Below are 24,961 nucleotides of genomic sequence, written 5' to 3'. Positions count from 1 at the left end.
AACATCCCCCAAGTTCCACTCATAGGAAGCAGGCTGAGAAAATTTTGTGGGTATAAACATGATTGGCTGTCATGAAAATGGAAGTAGAATTTAAAAAGCAGCACCAAGAGTCCAGATAATAGGTCTAAGAGCCGAGGTAGGAGTAAAACTGAGTCCTAAGCAAAAAAAAAACCCCAAAAAACAAATGCATAATTTGCCTGGGTGTAATTAAAAATTAATATCGCACATCATGTTTCCCCCTTTGAAAAGGAGTGTCAGTAACAATTATTTTATCCATTGTATGTTGGAAACTTAGTTCTTTAGTTCACAGGTTTTCAATCAAGATAAAATGTATTTGAGGAGCTGTACTTAAGAAACCACATCCAAGTAGCCTGCTTCAATATGTAGCCGACTTACATGAGAACATCCTGGATTTTTAAGACAATGATGCATCAAAGTGGGTCAGAAGAGGTGAGTGTGTTTTGCATTTGAGAGAAATATAAATAGTTTATTGCCAGTAGACCGACTACGTTGGTGTTTTAAAATATATTCATATATTATTTTATACACATCTTCTTTCAAGATGTGAAGCTTAACTTATCATTTCTTAAATATGTATTGGATCCAGTGATTTTCTTTTAAGGACTAGAACAAAGCAGAAATGTCATCATGTGACTTCTAAGCCTTGGTCATAAAAATCACTGCAACTTTCCCCTTGTTCTTTCTTTTAGATTACTCTTTCTAAGAGAAATTAGCTTCTATGTCATGAGGATACCCAGGTAGCTGTGTGGACTCATACAGTGAGGAACTGAGGCCATCTGTCAAGAGCCAGAGAAGAATGGAGGCCCCTGCCAGTGACTATGAGAATAAACCACTGTGGAGTTGCACAGTGCAGTCCCACTCAACCCTTTGGCTGACAGCAGGTCCCACTGATGCCCTCACTGCAGCCTTCTGAGAATCTCTGAGGCAGGATGAGCCACCTATGTCCCTTCTGAGTCACTGCCCCACAAACACTGTGAGAGAATGAATCATTGCCGTCAAAAGTCAGAGTTTTGTGGTAAATCATTATGCTGTAATGGATAACCAGTATAGCTCTACTTTACTGGAAAAACAAATTAGGGTATTTTCCATATTTCTCTATGATCTATAATGGTTAAAAGTAAATTAAAATCTTAAGAATTTGATGGGACTTACAAATCCATTTGGAACAAGAAGTTTTGTTTGCTGGGTGAATTTTGGAAGTAGATCTTTGACACACTTAAATTGTCTTTTGTCAGCTTCTTGATAGATTTAAAATTTATTTTGGCCGATTTGACCTTTCAATAATTTTTTAAATTCATTTTGGTTTATGTATATTTTCCTAAAAATCCTTTATTTTATTCAAATTTAAACATCCCTTATTATGGAATTCTTTGTACTATATCTTTAAAATTACAGAATTATCTTTGTGCTTTATCCTTTTTTATTCATAGTGATGTGGTTTTGTTGACAATTTTCTTCTTAGATTTTCCAGAGAGTTGCCTGCTTTATTGTTTTTAATAGAAATATTACTTGGATCCATAAGTGTTTTGAGCTTTTTTATACATTACAGTTTCATTATTTTCCCTTTTTATCTTGATTAATTTTGTTATCATGGTTTCCTCACATTTTTCGCTCTTTTTTATTCATTTAGTTGAATGACAAGCATATTTTTAACTTTTTTGATTAATAATTAAAAACATGAGACAATGACTTAATCTAAATAAAATTTTTACATTTAGAGTTCCTATTACTATTATATAAACACTGTGTAATTGCAATTTTGATTTCCTTTTGTTTCAAATGCTATTTATAAGACTGAAACATTTTACTTCCCTGGCTGAATTTTTTATTATTATACATTTGTAATTTTATCACATTGTAGTCTAAGAAGATGACCTGAACATTCTTATTTTTAAAATTCCTTTTAATTTTTGTACACAACCCATGAATATTTTTAAATAATAGATATAAAGCATATAAGCATTATGTATTTATGTTTAGATATTATTTTATATATTTACTTACATGTGGGAATAAATATAAATCTGTAAAACTATAAATGCTATTTGTGTCTGTACGTAAGCACCCTGTCCCTCCTGCCTCCAGCATCCCTCTTCCCTGCTTTACGTGTTGTATTCTCAGTTTTCTTTCAGAGATCAACTCAAATGTTATCTCTTCTATAAAGCTCCCTGGCCTGCAGGCACAGGAAATACTTTCCCCAAATCGTCTCTGAGTCCTCACAGCACTTAGTTCCATTACGTTGATTGGAGTGACCCCATCCCATCAGAGTCTACATTTGTCACCCCTGAGGCAGGCTAGGTCTCCCTTCTCTTTGCATTCTCAGATGTGAACACTGTGCTCAGCATCCAGTATGAACTAGTAAATGTAGAATAGTATTGTTTTCAAGATAGTGTCAGTTGGGTACACTTTTTTTTGGTGAAGTAATGTATTTTAAAGAAAACTTTTCAAAGCATGATTGAAGACCTGTAGCAGATGAATCATTATAAGATCATTGTCAAATTTAGTCCTTCCAGGCCTCATTATTGCAGCAGAAAAGTTCAGTCTGGTATTTGGAGGTGAAAAAGACATCCACTGCCTTCTCCAGATTACCTGGCTCCTTCAGGTTATTGACTAGATGCATTGCTACTGACTGTGAAGATCTTGTGTACACACTGGATTTAAAATCCTCGTGAATGTTCACTTTGTAACTATTTACCCAGTCCTGTCTAGTGGTATTAAATGCTGGTTCATATAGTATATACAGGATGTTTTCATTTTTAGAGAAGTTTTAGGTTTATAGCAAAATTAAGCACAAGGAACTGAGCTTCCACATACCTTTTGCAGCCAAATGCAAGATAACTTCTACAAAAAATTTTACTATTTTCTCACGTGTTATATGAGGACAACTCTTTTTACCTATTCTGCGACTGAGGTTGTGTGATCTTAATTGTGATATGTCAATTTGATTTGAATAAGAATCATGTAGCAGATTAGTAAATTCTGTATATGTCTGTGGATGATTGACATGTAGACCCGCAAACTGGGAGGGGAAGATCCACCCCTGAGGTGGGTTACACCAACCAATAGGCTTGTAGTTTTGACAGAATGAAAAAGAAAAGAAGGAAGTGTTTCCCTTTTTGAAGGTACTGCAGTCTTCATCATTGCCTTTGGATGCTGATCTACAGTTTCTTCAGCCTTTCAGCACAGATTCTTCAGCCTTCCATACAGATTCCCTTATCTTCTGACACAGACTTTCAGTGACTCTATGGCGAGCTTCCAGGCCTTCAACCTTTCATGGCCTCTGGAGCTTCTGGCCCTCCAGCATGCAGACGGCCATCTTGAATTCTTCTGCCTCTGAATTGGCAGACTGTGTTAGGACTCTTCCATTTCAGATCCTGTAAGCCTACCTAAAATATCCCTCATATAATTATATACATATATTTTATATTAAAGCTGTTCCTCTGGAAAACCCTAAATAATACAGGTTGTAACATTTTTTTGTATGCTACTTAGTCATTTTCAAGGATGCCTTAAAATGTAGAATTTCCTTTTGAGTTTGTTTTCATTCACAAAGGGACCATGGATCAAAATATGGAAAGGCTGTTGATGTTCTTTTGATTCCCTGAAGGCTCAACGGATTGACTCTGTCACTAAAAGATTATGTCATAGGAACTGTATACAGAAAACATCTAGTCACTGCCTGAAAACTTGATTTGAGCACTTTTGTTATGGAAAAGAGAAGGACTGTTTGGCTGAATGTTTATATTCTAATTTCCATCCCAAAGACTCATGTGAAATAATAACATTTGTACATGAAAGAAGATGTTTCAATTTGCCTCATTGTGCAATAAAAGTGGTAGTGGGGTATAAACACGTTTCTCTTGTTTTAGAAGTCTCTGATAAAGATTACTGCCCAAAGAGAACAATGTAATCAGCGTGTGGGGCCCTGCTAATTTTTCTTCCAACAGTTTATAATGGATGCCCTTTACGGAATGTCAGAGGTGAATTCTAGTTAAGAAAAGTACATCAACTAATAATTTTGAGGTGTTTTGACCAGTGATAGAAAATAAAGTGTTTAAAAAACGTTTCCATAAAGGAAATTTTATTTTTCTTCTTTTTTAATGTGGTCACATCATTTCTTTCACTTTCACGGGTCACTAGGCATGAATAATCTCACAGCGCTTCATTTTATTTATTGTATTATGAAGATGACTTCTAAATGTCCTAAACATCGTGCCCGTCCACAGGCACAAGCGATGGTTCTCCTGAAGTTTGGCGGAGTGCAGCATCCTCCCAGGAACTCTCCAGGGAGAGAGGGGGAGAGGAAGAGAGGCAGAGAGGGAGAGAGGGAGAGAGGGGGAGCTGCCATGGAGGAACTTGCCTTGCACAATTTCTTCAAAGTCTTTACCAGAAAATGTTTTGAGTGCAGCAGAAAGAGGTTAAAATGGTTCATAAATTTGTAACAAATCTGTTGACAATAAAATAATTCCTGTCAAACTAGAACAGTTAAGTGATTCTGAAAAAATATAACTCCCTTGGCTAGTAGCTGGATATTTTTTAAAGCAGGCTTGGTGTAATTTTTTCCTCTGATAAATTAGGTATCTAGAGCTTGTACTAATTAAAACAAATATGGAAGCAAGGATTGAATACCCCGACAGAAAGGTTTATTCCATTCAGATTTTACATACCAGGTGAAATGCTATCCATTAAAGCATTTTCCTTTGTTTGTTGTCATTGTTGCCTCTCTACGCATCATTAAAAATTTCCATTGTCAGAATGACTGCAGATTAAAATGTCCCTCCAAAAGACACACTTGGCTGTATTATTACCTTAGAAGAAGGGTGAACTCTTTTCTACCTCTGTTCCCTTATCTTGGTGCTTAGTTATTTCTTTTGAGTTGATAGGTTTAAAGTCTTCTTTGTTGATGGAAAAGGCAGGGAAAACATTTCTGGAAACATCCATGGAAGTAGGAAAAGCAATTAATGTGTATTGCACCTTCAGATTCTAGTCCTTTTCTGGGATTCAGATTCTAGTCCCTTCCTGGCTTTTGACAACCACCATCCCCTAATTATCACCCACAAGTTAGGAGAGACCACAAAGGGCCAGGGATTTTCTCAAGGTCATACTATTTCTTAGTGGCTAATGTCACTTGGGTTTTGACATAGCTGGACAAATCTGGTGTTCACATAGCCAGTGTTCTTTCATTTTCTAAAGTGCTGTGCCTGCTGTATCCTTCTTCATGCCACTCTCTGTGCCCTACAAAGGACGTTTCTTCTTATCCTCAGTTCCTACAGCATGAAACAGGTGAGATATTCAGCTATCCCTGACTTAATATTCCAGGGGCTTTTATTTTCATATCAAACCCTCCAGAAGCCATGGAGTTTAATGCACTAGAGAAGTAGAGGCATCTGTGGTTTCCTTTTTTGTCCTGCTCAGCTCTCCAGGGGAGACAGGAGCCTCATTCTTGACTCTGCACTCCACCCTGGGCCACATCCTGCAGTCTACAGAGGGACTGTCCGTGGCCATTCACTTTAGCCACTCACAAACCATACCTGATACTCAAGCTTAACTGCCTTCTGCTGCAACTCAGTGTGAATGAGAATTTCCCTCCCACGATGGATGGGTAAAGTTCCCATTGTTGAGGTCACCAACAACATCTCTTACGTTACATCCATGGGCAGTATTTAGTTCTTCTTGGTTTCATTTGTTGCCAGTATTCCAGGCAGTGCCCCTTTCCTTTTGAGGAACATCCTCTTCTCTGTGTCTTTGGGAAGCCACATTCTCCTGATTTTCCTCCCACCTCATTGATGCTTTTTTCCAGGGCTGCCTTAGTTACATTCCCTGCCACTGGAACACAATACCTGACACCCATAACTTAAAGGAGAAGTCTGTCTTGGTTATGGCTGCAGCCCATGATTGGCTGGCTCTAAGGCCGGCACAGAATGGCAGAGCAGCATGACAGAGGAAAAGCTGTTCGTGCCATGGTAGCCCAGGAAGCAGACAGAGAAGAGGGAAGTTGGGGACAATAATACACCCTTCCCCATCCCAGTCCCAGTAACCTATCTCCAAGCAGGCCCAGCCTCCTAACGGTACATATAGCTACTGAATGAATATAGGGTCCCCATGATCCAATCACTTTCACGCACAAGAATTTGGGGAAACATTTTAGATTTAAACCATAACAATTACCTTGGCGGATCTTCGTGTGTCTGTTCCAAATCTAGGCCAATGTCTTTTCTCTCACTGTCTTTATCCCAGACCTTTCTCCTAAGCAGTGGCTCATGTATTCCCCCAGCCAGCTCCATTTGGTTGCCCCCTAGAACCTCAGAGTCACTATGTCTGTGCTGGCTGATCTCTGCTATCCCTCCGCCTGTGCCCCTATTCCTATGTTCAGTGTCCAGGACACTGACTGTGGTGCACTATGCCAGCGCCCCCCCCCCCCCATCAGGTTCCTGCAGGAGACTGTGGGACAGCAGGAGGTTGAGGTCAGAAGTTTTCGCCCTCTGGGGCTGGGGATCGACTTTATGTCCCTTTCCATGTGGCTCTCTCTGATTCTGGTAGCAGATGCTCATTTCTCCTGCAGACACTGAGGTGCTTCTGGCTTCCCACTCCCATTTTCCCGAAGGTTTGCCTTCTGTTATTGCCCCTTCATCCTGCCCACAACTTTATCATCAGTGCCTTTGCTGCCCTGGCCTCGGGAACCTGAAGGATGTGCTTTCTGCTCCCTTCTGAAAGATCTGATCATTCCCACTCACTGTGTATCTTTTCTTGACTGCCTTTCCCCTTGTTCACCCCCCTGATAACTCCTATTCCTTTTCACTGAATTGCATTGCAACCCCCTTGTTCCAGCCAGGAAACTGGCTTCACCCTTGATGCCTCACTCTCCCGCACCTCCTGCCTCCATCTTATTTAAGCTCCTCTGAGCTCGTGTCTTTCAGCTCTCTGGCCCATAGCTCTTGTCTAGATCACCTTCACCTTTCTCCCTGCTGACACTCTAACGACCTGCCACCTGGCCTCTTACTCCATTCCTGCCCTCTGATACACTCTCCACATGACCATCAAAACAATTCTTCTGAGATGCAGTCCTGATTATGCCAAGCCCCATTAATCCCCTACTGAACTCCCACTGGCCCCTGGATAGAACCCATGTACCTCACCTCCTCCAGCTCTGACCCCCATGTCCAAGTGTGCAGTGCCATTTTCCATTTCTGGCTCCTGCACAGTATTTCCACTGCCTGGAGCTGTAATTCACCTGGCTAGTATAAACTTCCTCCTTCGATAACATCTTAGCTATCATCTTTTCCAGGAAGCCTTCCCTTATACCCCATATGACTGCTATTCTCATGCTCCTATATTATCCTATATATCCACCTCCTTATCTTCCTCAGCAATAGCTATGATTGATCAGACACCATGACAAGAGTTCTGGGAAACACTCACCGTGAATTACCCTTTAATCATCACAAAGTCCCCCAGAGGTGGGTGACACCTATGTGCTGTGTTGTAATAGCTCACTTACTCCTCTAGAGCATGAAGTGGCAAACTTGTCCTAGTACTTTAGAAGTTGTGAACTTGCCATTCCTCTCTGTTTCTCCAACAGCTTCCCCATTTGACAATGTCCCTCTTAGAGGTACTTCTCTCCAGAGGGAAATAGAACCCTCTACACATGTAGGATGCTGTGGTCTCGACACTCTTCTGCCCTGTGCTTAGTCTAGTCTCTCCAAGAGGTCAGTCCCAGGCTCTCACAAGCCCCATGTCTTGGCAGCCCCCATCCCCTCCTCAGTAGACCAGCTACTTTGAAAGTGGGGCTCCTCCACATATTTCTGAGAATGTTTCTCAGTTCCATCGATTTTGAAAAGAACTTTAAATGCAGAGTCACAGCAGGATTTTGATCTGGGGGTGACATGTGAAAACAGTTTTCAGAACATTTATTCAGCCCTGGATTTCAGAATGGATTGTTTAGGGGATAAAAGGAAGCAGAGGGGATATCTGAATGCACAATCACACTTTCTTAGGAGTGGTGTTAAAATTATTTCATGCTAAAAAAAAAAACCTATAGGGAAAACCATCTCATATTTCAGAAACTTGCCTTGTAAACAACCCCCTTCTTTTGGAATCATCTTCACTGGTCAGGGGCTCAGCGGAAATGCTAAGGCTTCTGTGGAGCTTCCACCACCACCAGACTCCATCGTCCTCCTCTGTCACCCCTCCTACTCTCAGCGTCCATTGCACACTTGTCAGCATCTTACCTGGGCTAGGGCTTATTAGATGCGTGGTTTTCAGATGTGCAGGTTAGCTTGAGTACAGGAATTGTTCACACTAATCTCAGTCCAGGCCAAAAGCCCTGTGCACAGCTGCCCAGACACCTGTCCAGGGAGAGGGCTTGCAGGTGGTAGAGCAGCAGCCTGCCTCAGATTTTTCTCAATGCTTTTCCTCAGAGCAGAATGGCCACTCTCCCTGCCCCTCTGCCTCTGTGGCTCAGTCATCTGGCTCAGCTCAGCTTCCCTGCTGGTGCCACATTGGCTGACCTGAGTCCTGAGTTACATCACATATATCGCCTGAGTCATGACCTCCACAAGTCACTTCCACTGCACTTGTTCATACTGAATCCTAATACATAGGTCCAATCATGGCATGAATCTCCTGGTGAAAAAATTTTGCAAAGGCGATTTCTCTGTGTTCCAAGACGAAATAACACAAATACTAAAGCTTCCCAATGCTCATGACCATGCTTTTCAGTCCCAGCCTGCTGCCTGAATGTTCTCCAATTGCCTCTATGGGGATCTCAGTTATTCCTAAAATGTGGCACTTAATCAAATGTGGTACCTAATCAACGCACCTGCCTGGCACATGATAAGATGGTCCATAAATATGGATTGAGTAAGTTAGTTGATGGTCAAATGAATCCTTTCTGATGATGATCCTTTTTTCCATCAATAGCCCTAACTAGACACAGCATTGAGCAGCACTAAGAGTGTATCATATCTCAATGTCACTTAAACAGCTTCCAAATTCTTCATTCCATGGGGCTTTATTCTTTTTCCTAAAAATCTATGAACTAATTTTTCCATTACTTCCTGTACTGATGTTTCTCCTTTTCTCATATCTTCCTAGACACTGTAACTGGCAGATAGACCAATCTTCCTGGGGCACAACTTCCAGCCCTGAATTATTGGCTTGCTCCTTTGGAAACTTCCAGTGATCCTCTGCCTTGCTGCTTGTCTCATTCCCCTGGGACATATTTTTAAAGCCCCCAGTTATACTCATGCTACTTTTCCATCCCTGCCTCATGTATCTCTTATTATCTGTGCAGCCATGTACCTGGACTTCCATGTCCTGAGCTTCTGGCTTTGATATGAACCCTTCCAGGTGCTTAGATATCTCTTATTACTGTCTCCTGCTGTTGTAGTGCTGCAATACTTGGCCCACACCTCTGTAATCTCACCACCTTCCATAGCATGCCTCAGCTCTTTGCATCACTATGAGGACTGAAACAGGGATGCTGTAGAAGCACAGGATTCCAGACTTAGGGGATCCATACACCTTCTGCATGACCTGGATGAGTCCTCCACCTCTCTGAGTGGCATTCCCTCACACTTGAGGTTAGGGGTTTGGATGGCTGCTATGTGATTTTCCATCTTGGCTCGCAAGTGCTCATGTGGAAATTCTTTCATTATGGCTATTTTTTGAAACCAGAAATATTTTTATAGTTTTAAAATTGATATACACTCATTGTTAAAGAACTTAGAAAGATCTGGAAGTTTTAAATAGAACATTTTCTTTGAATGTTACCACCAGAGATTATTACTGTGCAGTTCATTATATTTGGAGGACTGTCTATGGAAACTCTCACTTTATTTTCTTGGTACAGAAAATGGACTTATGCTAGGAACTCATTTCATTTAAATATATCTTTTCATGTTAAATACTGTGGAATTGCCTCATCTCTTTTGAGAATTTTCAGAGGATGCTATAGTATGCTGCTCAGAATCCCCTTTGGTGGAAGGACACTCATGGCCTGGTTGCTGCCAGCCTCTGGCTCACAGATGAAAGCAGCCCAGGTACCAGCTTGGTACCCCAGAGCCTCCTGCCCAGGCATAGTCTGCATCCCCATAATGTGAGGGTACAGAGGCCATGCCCCGGCCCTTCAGGTTCTTCTGAAAGGCCACCCAGTCTCTGCGATAGCCTGAGTCCTCTTTTGCAGTTGCATCTTCTCTATCTGAATCCTTTGTGTCCTTGCAGGAGCCATTCTTGAGTGTACCTCCAGGTGTGAATCTCTGCCTCTTATCCAATTCCCCTGACACCATATCTGCTTTACAGTATTCCATTGTGTGGATGAACCAACATTTAGCTAAACAACAACTGCCTTTCTATCCTTTTCAATTTTCACTGCTTTAAGCAATGTTGGTATTAACACCCTTGATCAAATTTCTTTGACCAAGCTTCTGAATACTTCCTTGGAATAGGATAGTACAGTATGTCTGAAGATTTGGAACATGTGAATCCCTGAGACACTTTTGGGAACTCTGTGAGGTCAAAACTCTTCATAGAAATGCCTAGATGCCCCTTCCTCTTTCTCTCTGTTGACATTTGGACTTAACATCAGAAGGAGTGATGGGAAGACAACAAAGCTTAGCAGAAATCAAAGCAATGGCATCACACTGCATTCTTGGACATTTTACAAGGTCACAACTTAAAGCCAGTTTTAGTTAAAATGCTCTTGATGAAGCAGTAGAAAGTATAATTAATTACTATCACAAGGGCCCTTGTAATATTCTTCGAGGTGACTTGCAAGTGTGCATAAAGCATTTCTGATGCCCACCTACTCCGAGAACCACTCCAAGGAGAAGTGTGGGTGGGTTTACAGTTGCTTCTGTTTTGGGCTGAATAAACTTCTTCCTTTGTACACCATTTCTACCTCAAAGAATGACTGACAGACAGACCTCCACTATTCGGTTTTGGGTATTTGCTAGACATTTTCTCAAAAATGAACAAAGTCAGCCTGTCATTTCAAGGAAAGCAACCAACAATGACAGTGGGTTTTTTTGTTTGTTTTGTTTTGTGCCAGTGATAAAATTTGAGCTTTCAAGTAAAAATTGAAATTTCAAAACGCTGGTATCAGCCACCATGAGCTTGACAGCTCTGGGTATAGAGAGCCTTCTTGATGATATTAGTGATGATTTTAACCAAGATGATGTTTTAATATTGCATAATAAAATGTATCAATATTTGGAAGATCTGCACAACTCAGTAACCTAACATTTTCCAAGCAACCGGTGTGTGATGTTATGTGGGTAAAAGTTTTATTTAAATTATAAGGTGGACCAATAGAGTTTGAAGTTAGCAGAGTAAAAGATATTCATTGGTGCTTTTCTAACTCCATGTTAAATTACCTATAAGAGTCTATAACTGTTTGAATTTTGAGATGGTATATAAGAAAAAAATCCATAATTATCTGAAAAGTGTATTTAAAAACTTCTCTTTTCCAACTACCTATTTGGAGGAGACCTGATTTTCTTCAAATACACCAACCAAAAAAACATATCCCAACAGGTTAGATCTGAGAACCCAGCTGGCTTCTACTACCTGGTTTTCCTGTACAATATTGACATTAATGGAATGTCATTAAAAGGATATGCAGAAATTCCACTCTTCTCATTCCTTTTTTAAAAAATCTGTCTTTGAAAATATAGCTACTTTTTAATAAAACAATTCATTTATGTGAACACATGTTGGCCTTATTATAGCTATTTTAAAAAATGCATTAATATATAGTATATCAGTATATGTATTCTCCATTTTAATTTCTAATACAGTAAACATTTATAGCTACAGGACACAAACAACAGTTCTTTGGGGTTCTTAACAATGTGGTGCAAAGAGCTTCTAGAGCCAAAGGTCTGAGAACTGTGAGTGAAGTTCATCCTTCTCTTCATTCCACACTTTTATTCAAGAAGGAGATGATAATCAATAGGAAAATGATTACATTTCTGTAACGGTTGATGATTGTATCAATTTGAGAAGTTTGGCTAAGAAAAGGTTAGTTAAATCGGCTCAACTCTTCTACACCCTAGAGTGTGGAGGACCTGGCCTAGAGCAGCTCCTGGCCTGGATGGTATAAAAGGGAAATGAGGAAGGACACTGCTGCTTCTGTTCCTTGTCTTCACCTTGCATATCTCCTGGCTTCCAGTGCAGACTTCGGCTTCTGGTGTGGATCCTTCAGCCTTCCATCTGGGACCCATTGGCTTCCTGATGTGAACTCTCAAGGGTGAGCTCCAGACCTTTGACTAAATCCTTCCATCTTCAGTTTACAGACAGACCCTCTGGATTCTTCCTTGCCCACATCTGTGAGTGGCCATTGTAAGCCAATCTTGTAAATTCATATATATTTGTATATCTTGTGTTATACCTGTTTCTCTGGTAACTACTGACTGATACAATCACATATGCTACTAAAGAAGGGGGTCTCCATGCATTGAGCTCAGGACCCCCTGGGTAGGATGTTTTCTACCCCAGGCAGCTGTCAGTGAACATGCAGCACTGGAGTCTTCTGCAGTCTCCCCTCCTCCTGTCTGCCTTCCTGGAAGCTCTGTCATCCACATTTATCTATATCTCTGCCTTCTTAGTTTTCCAGCATCCTGAATTCTAATTGTTTTCTATTCTCATTGCATATCCTAGGACAGTGTTTTTGAAGGGGTCTCATTGCTTACCAAATGTGTTATGTTGCTTGTTTATTGCAAATATGAGGCAAGGCCTCTGTCACTAAGCTATAAGACCAGCCCATGATGCTTGCTTTTTGGGCTTCTTCTTTTTTTTTTTTTTTAGTACCAGGGATAGAACTCAGAACCTTGCACTTGCCAGGCAGGTGCGGCACCACTGAGCTAAACCCTTGACCCTTGTTTTTAGTCTTTTTAATGAGTCTTTTGATATATAATCATTTAAAATACTTTATAGAATGTACATCTTTAATCTTACAATTTATGACTTTTGCTTTGTTCTGTCATGTTGATTATTTCTACTGTAAATTTATAAGAATATTCTTCTAATTTTTCTTTGGTTATTTTAATATCTTTTTTTGTGTGTGATACTGGGAATTGAACCCAGGGCCTTTACACTGAACTACATTGCCAACCATTTATTTTTTTAGCACAAAGTTTTGCTAAGTCAATAATCTGGGCTTGGGCTGGGGATTTAGCTCAGTGGTTCCTCCGCCTGCCTCACAAGCGCAAGGACCTGAGTTCGATCCCCGGTACCAAAAAACAAAACAAAACAAAACAAAACTGGGCTTGAACTTACTTCCTCCTGCTTCAGCCTCTCAGATTGCTGAGATTACAGGAACTCTTTTTAGATTCATCCCTTTAAAAAATTGGAATTTAAAATATATGTTTTTTGAAGTGTGGTTTGCATATGATAAAATGAATATAGCCATATAAGTGTATTTTTATGAGTTTAAACTCCCATTGAATCTATTTTTTGAAAAACATATGTACTGCCCTTGTATACATTGTCAAATGTAACCACCATTGTATAGATATATCACTATTTATATATTCAACTGTTGAATATTTGTATTGTCTGTATTTTGAGGTAGAAATAATATTTGGTTGTATTATTAATAAAGCTTGTACGAACATTCATATACAAGTCTTTATGTGAACATGGTTTTAAAAATTAAATATTCAAATTGGTTTCCCCGATATACAGGAAAGCAGCTTTGAAACTGTATTAATGTTGTACTCAGGAATCTGAAGGAATTCTCTTGTTAAGTTAAAGCCCTTGTTAAATTCTCTTGTTTCAGTTAAAGCTCTCAGGTTTCCCATGTATAAAATAAAGTAATGTTCAAAATAATGATAATCTTGTCTTTGACTTTCCAAAATTTAAACATTTTACTTCTTGTTCTTGCTGTATTATTTCAGGTAGAGACTTCAGAACAAAGTTGAATAACAGCAATTATTTCTGTTCCCAGTGGCATGAGTCATCTATTGTTGAACGTCATGGTTGACCTGTGCACCCAGAAATCCGTTCGTTGACATCCCAACCCCCAGTGCCTTTGAACTAGACCTTATCTGGAGATGGGGTCTGTACAGAGGTAATCAAATGAAAATGAGACCATTATGGTATACTGTTATCTAATATGACTTGTATCTTTTTACAAGGGGGAAACTTGGACACAGACATTCGGAGAGAACACCGTGTGTCCATGAAGATGTCATCTCCAGCCTAGGACAGAGGCCTGGATCAGACCTATCCTTCACAGCATGCAAAAAGAGCTGGCCTTGCCAAAACTTTGATTTCAGACTTCTGGCCTGCAGAAGTGCAGCCACTTATCATCACTGTTCTTTAAGCCACCTAGTTTGTTTTGTAGCTTGATATGACAGCCCTAGCAAATTAATACATATAACAAATGGCTTAGTGGCTTAAAACTGTAATGGTTGCATAGTTATTTATTGTTTCATGGGTCAGCAATTTGGGTGGGGCTTTCTCTGAGCTGTTCTTTACTGGTTTCTCCCAGGATCCCTTATATGAAATCTGCCACTTGGCCAGGGGACAGTGGTCTAAGACGGTCTCACACACATGACTAATGACTGGTAACAACTCTCATTCAGGACAGCTCATCTCTGCTCCATGATATGCCCTCATACCCTGTTGTGGGGAGGCCAGGCTTCTTCCACATGATGCTACCAGGGAGCAAGAGCAGAAAGCACATGACCACCAGGGTCATGAGCTTAGACTTCCAGAATATCACCTCTACTGCATTCCATTGTCGAGATATGGCACCAGCCTGGTCCATGTTCAGAAGGTGGGGTCAAAGAGTCTGCAACTTAGTGGGATGAGTGGTAAAGACCCCTGCAAAAGGATGTGTGCAGACGTAAAATTGATTTCTGTCCACTTTTGGCAACCTGCCACTCTGACTTTAATGTGAATGTCTAATGATTTATTATTAAGTATAATGTTTGCTAGATGTTTCTAATGGATACTCTCAATTTTAGAAAATGTATTTCCACTTTCTGGTTACTTAAAATTTGTATCAGAATTGGATTGCGATTTTAGTAAATGTTTTCTGGCACTCATATAGATGACCATATGGTGTTCTCATTTAACCTCTTAATATATTAAATTGCAGTGATGGGTTCCCTGATGTTCTGATTCTACCTTTAGTCCAGCTTACATTATCGCCCCATTAGGCATGAGCTTCTTGAGGATGTAACCATGTCTGATCCCCCATGCCTGGTGCTGGGGCTAGCACAAAACAGACTCAGAATTAAAGTCTGCCAAAATGTATAGTATTGATTATTATTTACATTTAGGGCCATGTTCTCTCAGTTAAATCAGATGGGGCCCTGGAGGTGACCTTCTTTTTTCTAGTTTTCAGCATAGCTATTCCTAGACATCTCTGAGCATTTCACCTGTGTGTCTCACAGGTGCATTCTACCACGTGGCTCCAATTCCTCCTCCTCCCTTCCCCAACCCTTATTCCCTGTTATGGCTTGTGTCTAGATGTCCCTCCAAAGCCTCATGTGGCCATAGGTGGAGCCTTTCAGAGGTGGCTGGATCTAGAGTATGTGATGCTGGGATTGATTCATGGTGAAATGTTAGGATTAAGGGTGCTAGGATTAAAGGTATGAGTGGTACTCGTCCTGAGGGTGAGTAACCTGGATAAAATATAAGGGACTGAAAGAGGCTTGTCTCTTGATGCTTGCGTTTGCTGTCTTCTGCCTGCCATGAACTGTTTCTCCTCTGTGATGCCCCTCTGCCATGCCACTCTGCTTTGGAGCCAGCCAATTATGATTGAAACTTCTACAAATTGTGAGCTAAAATAAACCTTTCCTCCTTTAACTTTGGACATCAGGTATTTGGTCTCAGCAATGAGAAAAGTAACTAAGACAGTCCCCCTTTCCTGCCATGAATGACGGTACCTTCCTATCTGCAGCACAGAACTGTGTCTCCTTTTCTTCACCATCCTATAATGGCTGGCATCTCTATATATATTTTAAAAACCCAAGGGAAAACTGCATCATTTATATTTCAGATGATCCTTTTCTCTAACCTAGAGGTGAATTTGCTTTTCCTCTACTAGTTTTAGGTAATAAGTGATTCTTTATAGTAGTTCAAAATGGACAAAGAAGGACCTTCTAGGTATATTCTAATGGGAATTTGGTTCCCAGGTTTTTCTTTTTCTTTTCTTTTCTTATCTTTTTTGTGATTCCATTGTTTGCAAAATTTCACAGGGAAAAAATTGGGAACAAAAGTAGTGCAATTTCAAGCTTTTTTAAAACAGAAAAAACCTTAGTTACTGTTTCCTCTCTGGTGTACCTTCACTAAGAGAACAGAATAGTCTTCCATCATGAGTTACTGCAAGGGTCCATGAACAGCTTTCCGGGAGGATTCAGGGAGGCATCAGGTTTCATGCATCTCAGCTGGTCCCACAGACAAGTCCTTGACCCAGAACTATGGAGGAGGTCTAGGATGTGCACACAGATTTTGCTCCCAAGGGGAGAGCGAGGAGTGGAGCCTATCATCCTGATTCTGGGCTTTCACCCTTCTGGACTCAACACAGCAGGTGTCTACTCAGCCAGAAGGTAGCAATTAAGGGTGGATCTGGAGGGGGATCTGCTCTGAGCTTATGGAGCTGGGGAAAACCAGGTAACAAAGACAGAAACAGTCTGTAAAACAACCCAAAGGGACTAGGGGCCAGAGGCCAGGGCCATCAGAGCAAGGGACACAGGTAATGTCCTGCTGGCTCAGTTTCTTCCCCTTTGCTATGGCTTGAATATGTCCCTCAAAAGTCATGTGTTGGAAATTTAATTCCTAAATTTCTATGTTAATGGTACTTGAAGTAGGGCCTTTGGGGATGGTTAGAATTAGATGACATCATCAGGGTGGGGTCCCTAGGACAGCATTGGGTCTTTAGAAGAAGAGGATGAAAAACTCATATTTGCACACTTGCCCTGTTTCCCCAGGTGATGCCTCTGCCATACTATAATGCAGCAAGAAGGCCTAGGCTTTGATCCATGCTTTTGGATTTCCTGCTTCCTAGAACTGCAAGAAATAAATTTTGTTTCTAAGTGGCATATTCTGTGATACTGTGTTACAATAACACCAGACAGACTGAGACAGCCTCAGTTGGTCTCCTCAATGGGCCCAGAAGAGTTAGGGATGGTTTGTGAGCTGCCCCCTCTTACTCTAACTGTGAATTCCTGAAGCAAATGGACTTCACACATTCATATTAAACAATATTCTCTTTATGAGTGTCCTCATCTCTGGAATAGTCTGAATAACAGGGCTGTCCTTCTAGAATAGTTGTAAGAATAGAATGAGAAAATGCAGGAGGACCTCACAGACAGCAAGCACCCAAAGATGCATGCTGAATAAATGACATTCCCTATATATTGGTTTTCCATTGCTGTTGTAAAAATCATTAGAAGCATCCTGACTGAAAGCAACACAAGCTTATTTTTTAGTACTTCTGTGGGATAGAAGTTTGATATGGATCCTCCTGGGCTAAAGTCAAGGCATGATCAGGATACTTTCCTTCCTGAAGGCTCCAGAAAGCAACTTATTGCCTTGCCCTTTCCAGCTTCTAGAGGTTTCTGGTATATCTGGTGTGTGGGCCTTCCTTCATCATCAATGTCAATAGTGGGCCAAGTGTTTATGAGGAATTTCTCTTTTCTCCCATTCTGTTCTGGCTTGTTAAGGCTGCTGTAACAAAGTGCCATGGTTGGACAGCCCACAGACAACAGGAATTTCTCAGAATTCTGGAGGCTGGGAGTCCCAGATAGGGTGCCAGCTGGTGCACTCTGATGAGGCTCTTTTCTAGGTTGCAGACAGGAAACTTCTCCCGGTGTCCTCATAAGGAGGAAAGAGGGGGAGAGAGCTTCTCGGAGTCCCATTTATAAAGGCCTAATCCTATTCAGGAGGGCTCTGGCCTCATCACCTAGTCACCCTCAGTGTGGTTGGTCCCTTTGCCACAGGGTTGCCTCACCAGCACTCAGTAGGCCTGGAGAGAACGAGAGAAACAAATTCATTGGTGTAATCAAAGCTCATGAGCAGAGAAGTAAAATCACGAATTTACACATAACTGCAGTTTAGTAAAAATAAAACTGCTTTGAGATATTCACTGAATATTCGCTTTTCTTTCTTTTTTTTTTTTGGTACTGGGATCGAACTCAGGACCTTGCACTGCTTTAAAGGCAGGTGTGGTGCCACTGAGCTAAGTTCTTGGCCTTGAATATTCACTTATGTCAGTGACATACGATAGGATTTTTTTTATTTTATTAAATTCTTTTATTGGTACATTGTAGGTATACAACACAATTACATTTCTCATTGGGAATTGTACCTTTACATAATGCATCTTGGTTCTTATTTTTTCCCCATTCCTAGCCCTCCCTTCACCCCCTCCACCCTTCCCTATTTACAAGATAGGATTTTTATGCATCTTTATTTTCAGAAAATGAGGGCCCTGATAAGTCATGTGTGTATTTGTGAGTTGACTGCATGATTGATATTGTGAGAATTTTAGAAATTTTGATAAATTTCTATTTAGTCTTTATGATTCTAAATGAAAAGTGTAATGACAAAGTATAGTTTTAACATGAAATTTGGTAGGAGAAATTCCATCTCAGTTTGGGAAAGAGATGTATATTTTTCTGGCAAATGAAAAAATGCTGGCATATTTTGTTGGCATATTGTCTATCCAACAAGATACTAATGTTAGGTGAAGGAAGTCTTCATTGAGCAAGGAAATACAAGTGCTAAGTGTTGATGCAATATTCTGGAATCTGGAAAAGGGAAAGACAAATCAGTACACATATTCAAATATGGGACAGTTTTCCCAATGAGATAAGGATAGGATTTGTCTTGGAATTATTGGGTGACTCAAAGTCACATGATTAACAAGACTCCTGTAAGTTTGCACATGGTCTTATTAGGCATAAGAATTGAATCCAAGAGATCATTTGGGTCCCCTTGGTTTTTATAAGGCTTCCTTTTTTGTGTGGTTCATAGGTTTTATTTTCTTAAACAGCTTTCAGTTTACAGGAAAATTGAGCAGAAGGTACAACATTCCTCTAGAATCTGCTATATTCACCTCACTTTGGTGAGATGTATTTGATACAATTGATGAACTAACACTGATATATTATTATTATCAAAGGGTCCTCTGTGTTATTTAGATCTTTGAGCTTGATCAAGGCATGATGTCATGAATGTAGCATCAAGTTACAATATGGAATAATTTCGCATCCCTAAAAATCTCATGAGGGCTGCACTTTTGAGAAACCCTTGTTTCCTCTGGATCTTTGTGTCTCTTTTTCGGTTTGGTCCCTCTCTTGACTCTTGTGCGTCACACTATGCTAACCTGCTCCAAAATATTCTGAGTCTGAGTCTGGCTCTTATTCTTTGTTGCTCTTTGATTCTTTTTGCCCTCCACTCATATCTCCTGGCTCCCCCTTCAGTCTCCTTGGGTCCCTCGCTCTAGATGGTGAGTCCTGGCAGCTTATTGGATTTAGTTTGATGCCTCTGTTGTGCCTTGCCAGTCTTTTCATTAGTGGCCCTGGCAAAGCTTCAGCTCGGCTCTTCCATGGATAAGTAACATCTGTTTTATGGAATGATCCGGCACTTTCTCCATTCTCATGTCCCCTTCTGTTGTATACCTCAGGCTCGTGTTCTGTGCAGCAGCCTGCCATGAGGAACAGTCTATCAAGGTCTCTCCTGAAGTATCAAAATAGCTGATTTTGTATGCACTGTCACTGGCCATACTTTCAATCCACTTAAGACTCAAGGATGCTGGTTCAGCTCCCTGTGCAGACCTGCCCTCTTTGGCGGTACCCTCTCCTGTTCTTTCCAGCACCGGGCCTTTAATTGTTTTTCATGGTGCTGAGAATTAAGCGGCTGGAGCTGAATTTATTCTTGGGATGCACATTCAGGCTGTGTCTCAGACATGGCTCTCCTTGTCACCAGACAATTCCCAGCTAGTAAAGTCTAACTTCATTCTGCCTCTGGCTCTGGGCCTGAGGTTCAGGGCACAGATTTGGAAGGCTGGGAGTGGTTGCAGCACTTGTAAAGACTTTTTCTCTGTAATGAATCAGCTGTACTGAGAACCATAGTTCCTGGAATTTGTTGTTTTTTCTCCCCAAGGGGTCCTTGCCTCTTGAAAATTAATCTTATCTGATTGAAGAGGCTTGTTAGCTTCCAGACCACAAGAACCAGCACAGGTAATAAGTCTGGAGATGTGAAGTTTCCCTGTGCAGCCTTTGTAAATCGCAAGTGCTCAACACACACTCATGCATCTCTTGCAGGCCTGGGCTGGTACCTCCCCATGCAGCTAGGCCCAGTAAGAGCCACTTTGGCAAGCACAGGATGTCCCCTCTCCATGAATGCTGAGCTTAAGCACACCATGAAGGTTTCCAGAAAAGAGACCATCTGTCTGCTCACTAAACCCCATGGCACCTGTGACTTCATATGATCCTGCCGTAACATCCCATGGGGCCACACAGCTGCTGAGCAGCAACTGGCATCTGGCGTGGTACTCAAGGGCACAGGAGGACATTTTAAAGATCCCTGATCTGACTGATGTTTGCATCTCAAGAACAAGTAGAAACATCTGCAGCAATGCAAAGGAGAGTCCAGAGAGTGGGAGATTTGTCATCTCATGACTCTTGGAATTAGATTTTGTGCTGAAACCAGGACAGAAAAAACTTATCAGGAAGATTGGGGAGGCAAAGAGGTGTTCCTCACAGGGCTCTGCTGGCAAAGGAATAAGGACAAGAGTTAGGGAAAAGATGGAGGGCATTCTGATGTCTCTGTTTTTATAGTAGAAAATATCAACACACATTTAAGATGAAGTGGCTCAGATGTGAAATGCTCTCTCTCTGATAAGGAAAGATGGAAAGAAGGGCTTACATTTTTTTCTATTTCTTCCTTTGCACAGCTGAAAGCTGACAAAGTAAAAAGGAGAGTGAGTAATTGAGCCAGGCCACTGGCAGCTCAGGTGTCTACTTGCAAGGGAGGTATAAAAGGTAGCTAGGTATATCTGAACAGGGGGTTTGCCCTAATCCACACAATGAAGTAATGTGTGGGGCATATTAAGGCAGCAAAATGGATGGTGCATGCCTAAATTAACCAGAGGCAGCATTAACAGGAAGGAACAGGGATCCTTGAGAGCCCTAGTGGGACAGGCTGTTGTTCCCAGTAAAATATCAGATATTATGGAGAAAGGTATCAATGACCCCTGAGCTTATTGAGGAAGATGACAAGATCACTACCAGAACTAAGTATCTCAAGCTGAATAGAAAGGGTATGTATCAGCTTTCTGTTGCTGAGACAAAATACCTGACACTCACAACTTGATGAAAGAGAGGTTTCTTTTTGGTTCACTGTTTAAGAGGGTTCGTTCTATGGTGAGCTGGATTCAAGGCAGAAATATCATGGCTGAGGAAAGCTGCTCAACTCACGATGGTCAGGAAGCTGAGAGAGCCAGAAGACATCTAGAAAAAAAGGGTCCAAGCATCAGATATAGTCCTCAAGGTCACACTTCCAGTGATCTACTTCCTCCAAGTGAACTGTGACTCCTGTTTCCATCACCTCCCAGTAATACATCAAAATATGATATCATTAATGGATTTTTGATTAATCCATTGATGAATTTATAGCCCTCATTATGCAATCACTTCCCCAAAGTTCATCAATAACCAAGAGTTCAACATAATGAGTCTTTTGGGGGACATATTGGATAGCAGACATAATAGGGTGAGACACAGGAGTGAGAGAGAAGGATTGTTGGGCTCTCTATGTGGAAACCTCTGATGGGGCACTAGGTACAGAAGTCTAGGAGGTCAACAAGATGGCAGGGCATGATAGGTAGAATCAAGAGGCAACAGAGGAGCTCCCTGAGTTAAGCTATGGGACAGGTATGTGACTCACTCCATGACTCCAGGTTTGCAGGAAAAGTTGATGGAGAAGGACACAAAACTGTGAAGGTCTCCAGAAAGTAGTGTGCTCCATGCTGAAAAACAATGATCACAGAGGTGAGAAGAGGGCCAGGGGATGGGGCTTGCAGCAGGTGGGGTAGGGCTTCCATGGAGGAGTATGCCAGCCATGTCCTGTGCTTCTGGACATTAGCAGAACCAGACTGGTGGTGGGCTTGGGACAGCTGCTTCAGCAGCTGATGGGGCAGTGTCCACCTGGTCCCAGACAGAGGGCAGAAGGGACACAAGAACTTGGAGCTGACACATTGCATGAGTCCTCCAATGAGTGTCAGTGAAGCACTTGAGAATAATGCAAATCACTGAGATACAGAGGAGGAGACGCAAAGTTTCCTCCCTGCCTCCCAAGGGTAGAATAGACAGACCTCTGAGCAGGATGAAGGAGCAACCAGAGAAGATGAGGACAAGGTGCCCAAAGCAGTCTGTTCCTACTTGGAGAGTCAGGAGAAACTGCAGAAGAGAAATGTCTCTTAAACTGAATTTGCAAAGCTTTGTAGCAAAACCATAAAAAGCAAAGCTATCTACCAGTACCATGGACCCCTGGTGGGTGAGCTTCTGCGAGTTCCTAGCTCTCTGGTGATGGAGCCACCTCATTTAAACTCTGAGGGCCTGACCTGGGTTCTGGGTGGACCTTTTTCCCTCCAAAAGCCAATAGCTTCCAAAACTTGTGAAACATGCAAAACAGTGTGGCTGATCCTAAAAAAATAAAAATAGAGTTACCACGTCCAGAAGTTCTATGTGACTATACACCCAAAAGAACTGAAAGCAAGGACTTGAGTAGGTATTGATACATTCATCTTCATAGCAGCATTATTCAAAAGGTGGAAGGGACCCAAGAGCCTTTCCATATAAGAATGAGTAAATAAAAAAGTAGTCTAGTCATAATATGGAAGATTATGCAGCCTTAAAAAAGGCTACCACAGGGGTGAGCCTCCAAGACAGTATGTGAACTGAACTAAGTTGGTCACAAATACTGTATGATTCCACTTATAGCAGGTGCTTAGAACAATCCAATGCATAGAGACAGTCAGTAAAATAGTGGCAGCAAGGAGCTAGGTGAGGAGGGAAAGAAGAGTTTTTGTTTTGTAAGTGCAGAGTTTCAATCTTGCAGGGTTAAAAGGTTCTGAGGATGGACAGTGGAGATGGTTTCACAGTGTTAATTTACTTTGTGCCACTGGTCACTTTAAAAAGATTAAGGTGGTAATTTGTGTGTTTATGCATCTTTTTGCAATTATGAAGTATTGTAAATACAGACAGAACTCAGTAAAATTTTTGAACTTTTATAAAATAAAGATTGGGGATTTTTATGAAAAGTAAAACCATTGAAAAAGAACAAAGCATATTAAACTAGGTGTCAGAGACTTAAGTTTTAGTTTTCAAAAATCCTTTGCTGTAAAAAGTAAAGTAGCTCCATGAATCCAGCTGGGGATCAAATGGATGGCCCTGTTAGCATGGGCTGGCCATGGCTGCAGGCTGTCTGTTGGGTTTTGGTCTTCACATGCTGCTTCTTGCTTCCACGCTGCCTGGGGCATGGGTTTCCCATAGCAGTGGCAGCACAAGGGACTAAAGCTAGCTGCACTAGCTCAAATAAGGCCTCTGCTTATCCCCTATCCACTAGCATGCCATCCACCTAAGTGAGTCACACAGCCAAGGCCAAAATTGGCCAACAATGAGAGGGATCTGCAAAATCACCTACATTGTGCTTAGATGTCTAGAATCCTGTAACAGACAGCAAATGGGCAAGGTTAATCATCCAGTCTATGGGAACTGTATTCTAAAACTCCACATTCAGAAGCCCATTGCTATTGCATAGTGAAGATGGCTGTGTCTTCATGATGCCCATATTTATTTTATTTCTTGCATAGTCTTCTTTATAATCAGCCCTTAATTCTAACACCATATTCATTTTGCATTTGAGTAAACAAGCCATGGCCTCACTGTTCTGTTTGTTCTATTTCTGTGAGAGTGAGTTATATTCTGAACACTCTGACTTGATGTACTTCACTAGTATCCTTTCTATCTGCTGAAGTGGTACTTTTTAAAAATTCTTACCAATAGCTGTGTTTTGATTTCCACACTACATCAATTTCATCACAGTGCAGTAGCCTGACCTCACTGTCTAGCTTTTGCTGATTTCCTAATGCCATGCTGATCATTAGTTAGAAGCAAATCTAGACATTAAGCATTGCTGATAATGCCCCTGACATGTAATCATTTACCAGACCCATCATTCCCACCTTCATTATGCTACATGTCAGCAAAGTTCCCCAATTAACACTGGGAAGGCTGAAATCAGGCATATTGTCACCACAGTTGAGTTTTCTTATCAGGGCTCTTCTGTTTCAATTTAACAGCATGAAACAACATACGGATGGTGGATTTTTTTATTAGATGGTATTGCCCCCTTTACTTGGCTTACAAAGAATAGAAGTGGAAACTCTCAGGAAGAACATAAAATGCTAATACTCAATCTCTCATTTTCAACACATACAGGCAAACATCCAGATGCCATTTTAAGTTTTTGCACTCAAAGCCTCACCTGCTAATTCTGGGCTTTAAAGCCATGGTTTTGGACAGGTTCCCTTGGTTTATTGTGGAATGACTAGCTTTCCAGAGAGAAGGCATTCTTTTTGCCAGAATGCAAACATTGCATAGGGAGGATGCACACCTGTGTGCTTGCTAGTTTAGCAGCGGGAGAATGCAATGTGAATACCAAGAAAAGGGTATGGACTTGCAGATGCTGGGCAATAAACTGAATTTTGTAATATCAAGTTGCTGAACCAGAAATACCTTGTGTGGAATGATAGGTTCTAGTGGAATATCCTTGAGCATGCTATGAAATTGCAGGGTTTTGGTTGAGGCTGTGCTGACTGGGACACGTACAGATATGGCGTCTTTGAAACAAGTTTATTGTATGAATGCCATGGTGAAAGACAGTCAACTGGGGAGGACCAGCTCTGCAACTATTGATCTCA

The sequence above is a fragment of the Heterocephalus glaber genome, unplaced genomic scaffold (assembly GCF_053883595.1).
Source record: "Heterocephalus glaber isolate CG9 unplaced genomic scaffold, H.glaber_assembly_v1.0 deba00001497, whole genome shotgun sequence".
NCBI classification, from domain to species: domain Eukaryota; kingdom Metazoa; phylum Chordata; class Mammalia; order Rodentia; family Bathyergidae; genus Heterocephalus; species Heterocephalus glaber.
The sequence above is the reverse complement of the archived record's forward strand: the minus strand, read 5'-3'. Positions refer to the sequence as shown.